This window comes from Mesoplodon densirostris, chromosome 2 (genome assembly GCF_025265405.1).
Source record: "Mesoplodon densirostris isolate mMesDen1 chromosome 2, mMesDen1 primary haplotype, whole genome shotgun sequence".
Classification (NCBI taxonomy): Eukaryota; Metazoa; Chordata; class Mammalia; order Artiodactyla; family Ziphiidae; genus Mesoplodon; species Mesoplodon densirostris.
Window position 1 is genome coordinate 119,482,317 of NC_082662.1, and position 4,469 is coordinate 119,486,785.

Sequence of the window (4,469 nt, forward strand, 5' to 3'; positions counted from 1 at the left end):
TTTTAGGGATTTTTTTCTTAAACATAGGAACTAAAACTGTACAAATTTTTTTAATATAAAATAAAGACATTTGACTTTTGTGGGGGCATTCTGTTGTCTTCTTTTTTTTTTTACAGGAGTAAAAAGAGCCAAAGAGGGTCAGGAAAGAGTGAATGTATGCTCCTTGTTAGGGAGTGGGTGGGCCAGGAGGGGGCAGCGTGAGCTCATCACTGCTCCACTCTTTTCAGGATGAATGAAAAAGGAAGTTGCTTATTCTGAACACTGATTCTGAGAAGAGAGACACTTGGGAACATGAAGACTCAGCTGTTCTCTGGGGTGGTTAAGGAGGAAGGAAAGATTCCTGTCTGGGTAGATTCATAGGAGTTTCAGAGAACAGTTGATTTCATTCAATAGTGACAGCTCATCACATTTTATTAAGAAACATTCCTGAAGTGTATCTTGTGTTAACTAAGTATCGTCTTATTTCTACCATTATCTCTCTAATCTTTCAGATACTGCACAAAAGAATTTTCTAGCAGTAGTCATTTATTTAAAATGGAAATATTCTGTTGGCACTGTGCTTGTCATCAAGGCTTGGAATTATCATTGAGAGATCAAGGCCCTTCTCTCAGCTCTACCTAGACCCAAGCTTCTCTGTGACTTTGGGCAAAATTCTTAGCATATAAATCTCTTTCTAAGGTTAAAAACAAATGAACCAGCAAATGTAAACTTTCCTGTGTGAAGTTAACCCATTTACTATATTTGGTTCTCCTCTACCCTGCTTCATAGTTTGCCACACTCTGAGGATGCAAAGACCAGAGTTGTATCCTTGTCCTGGAGGAAGATCCAGGCCACAGGGAGGTGACAGACCAGATAACCTAACACAGGACTGTGTGGCCTGTTCACAGGCAGAGCACAGATTAGTCCTGACTGGATTCCAAGGAGCTCAGAGAGCCTCCCTTCAAGAAATTTAAGCAGTTTGTTTAAGAATCAGGACTGGGTAACACTACTTCCTTGAGGGGAGGTTTATCTATTCTGTTCACCTAAGTATTCCTAGCATCTATACCAGTTCCTCACATACAGTCGCTGTTCAGTTAAAAAATTTATTTAATGAATAATGAATTATAAAAAACGAATGATACAATAGGGGCATATAAAAGAGATCATATACTTACTTCTCCCTTTAAATTTGCATTCAGGTCTTTCTCATGTGAAAATGAATTAAAAAAACCTTCCCTTGGAACGGCATCCCCATTCTCATAGTTCTGTCCTTTCTGTAACTAGGCTTTTAACTTCAGTTGCTGTTTTCATTTCACCTCAAAGCCAGCTTTTGACTTATTGTGACCAAATTTCTACCCTACCACACCTCTGAAATTATTCTTGTTCTTAAATACCTTTTAGTAAATCTCTATTCAGTGCCTATGACGTTCCCAGCCTGGGACTAAAGTGCTTTGGTTGGTAAAGATAGTGGATATGTTCCTGGCTTCTCTGAGTCCACCCTTGTGGACCCTGGAGGAGTCTGTATTTAACCTCATGACCCTCCTCCTCTGATGTCAGGCCCAGGAATTAACAGATTTAAGGTCAGATCTCATGGGATTGTATTTTCTCTCAGGGTTTGCTGAAAGTAAAGGTGATGATCCCGCCCATTTGTCATGTAACAAAGGGTATTTGTAACTTAGCCGAAAAGACATATTTTTTCATGGAAGTACTGTACCTATCACTGAAGATAGGGACTCAACTTGGTGGATAGTCAGGATCTTGCCTGGGACTTCTCCTTCCCATAGCTGCCCAGATGTGATTTTCCAGCCTTTGCCTTTGAAATGAAGCCAAGGGAGAACCAGGGGTTAGGGCTCTGGGTGAGAAGACGTAAGAATCTTTAGACCCAGTTCTTAGTGATTCCATATTAATTTTTTTTGTTTGTTTGGGTCAGTTGAATGGCTTCTACAAAACAGAAAACCGGCTGCTTAAAATAGCCCCTGGCTTTTTATTTGTTAGTTTAAGCCAGTGATGGAAATACTCTTCCAGCTGCTGGGAAGGCTGGCTGCGATGGGAGGAAGTCAGCCTTTGGAAAACCATTACAGTGTCCGCGGACAAATGGTCATGGAAGATGCTAGAGAGATAGTACAGGACCATCCACACAGTGGAAAGATGTTGGGAAACAGTCATCCCTGTCCAGCTCTCCAGTTTCTCTGTAGGCTGAGAATGGTGTCCATTTCCCTTGTTACAAAGGACAGGGCAGACATGTCATCCTAGAAGCTCATAATAACAAGTACCAAAATGAAGTATGTATGGAAAATTGGGAGAAGGTACTGATTTAAATTTGGAAAAGTTGAGCAAGGCATTGACCTCTCATTTCATCCCAGCACGTTTTAGGGGGATATTTAACTGTGTGCCATGCAGGCAGATAAAAAGATAAAACATTGTCCCCATCCTCTAGGAGTTCATGGTGATTCATGGGAAATTTTATTATTTTGTTGCCTATTGTAGGCACCCAAGAGGTGGTCAGTACCATTAGCAAGAGACAGATTGAAGTCAATACTTGGTGAGTGCATTGAGCTTGATAGGTAAACTATTTGATGTCACCACTCAAAAAAAAGACACCAGGGCGATCTGATATCCTGTAGGGGGGACCACTTTGGTGAAAAAAAGTTAGGAGTATGAGATCTTCAGTTGTGTCCTGTCCCTTCTGCTTGCTTTTGGGCACAGTTCACCAGTGCAGCTGCTTCATCAGGGGCAAAATATGTGGTTAAAAATGAAAGTGGATTTTTGGGGTAGTGAAAATACTCTGTGTGATACTATGATGGTGGATATGTGTCATTATAAATTTGTCCAAATCCATCTAATGTACAACACCAAGAGTAAAACCTAATGTAACTTATTGACTTTGGGTGGTCAATGTAGGTTCATCAATTGTAACAAATAGACCACTCTGGTGGGGGATGTTGATAGTGGGGGAGGCTATGCATGTGTGAGAGCAGGGTCCATATGGGAACTTTCTGTACCTTCTGCTCAATCTTGCCATGAACCTAAAGCTGCTCTGAAAAATAAAGTCTGGTCAAAAGGTACGAACTTCCGTTAAAAGATAAATAAGTACTGGGAATGTAATATACATGATGACAATAGTTAACATTGCTGTGTGGTATACTTGAAAGTTACTAAGAGAATAGATCCTAAAAGTTCTCATCACAAGGAAAAAAATGGTTTTTCTCTTTTTTTTCTTGCATCTACGTGAGAGGAAGCATGTTAACTAAACTTATTGTGGTAATCATTTCACAATACATGTAATTCAATTCATCATGCTGTATACCTTAAACTTTTACAGGGCTGTATGTCAATTATATCTCAATAAAACTGGGGGGAAAAATAAAGCCTATTAAAAACAAAATAAAACGAAGCATAACCTTAGTTCTAGACACAGACATACTAATAAAAGAAATAATATAGGCACTAGTGATTCAGGAAAAAAAAATAAAAAGTGAAAACATATGCTATTTCCCCTGGATTCCTCAAAGTGCATCACCATGAAGTTTGAAAATCCGATAAAGCCAACGGAAGAGGAGGGTCTGGGGACCCATCAACATGGTGACAGCTGGAAATTTGCATGCGTCCACAGCCATTTAACTTAGTTCCAGTTTTGGGTTCTTTCAAGTTCCTGTTAATGTTTGTTCTTTTTCGTATATGAATGTATGACTTTAGAGACAGTTGACTGGGATAGTTTTTAGTGCAGTAAATAACTGTTGTTGAAGGGTATGCCCCTTCCCTTATGAGACAAATAAACTCTGTGGGTCTAATATACAGCATGGTAACTATAGTTAATAATACTGTGCGGTGAACTTGAAACTTGTAAAGAGAGAAGATCTTAAGCATTCTCACTACACACATAAAAAAGTGGTAACTGTGAGGTGGTGGATGTGTTAACTTGCTTGTGGTAATCATTTCACAAAGTAGACATATATCAAATCACCACGTTGTCCACTTTAAATATGTAACATTTTATTTGTCAATTATACTTTAATAAAGCTGAAAAACAGTTGTTGAAGAACTACTTGTCTTCTGCCTGTTTACCTATATCCTATCACTTTACCTCTGTTCTCAAAGGTGAAATCCAGTTAAAAAGGAAGCAGGGAAAGCTGACTCTGAAGATTTCATTTTCCAGGACCCGTCAGCAGTTTGGTACTTCTGGTTGGCAGCATATCGAAGAATTTGATACCAGGGAATCTGCTACCTGGAATTGAAATGTTCAGGTGGTTTTTATTCTATCTTGAAGGAGGTCCCTAAAATAGAGCTTCTCAAACTTTAATTGTGCCATGTAGCAAGCATGAAAATCACTTGAAGGTTTAATCAAAATGCAGATTCTGATTCAGCAGGTCTGAGACAGGGTCTGAAATTCAGCAGTTCTAACAAGCTCCCAGGTGTCTTAGCTCAGGTTGCCATAAAAATTACCGTAGACTGGGTGGCTTAAACAACAGAAATTTATTTTCTCACAGTTC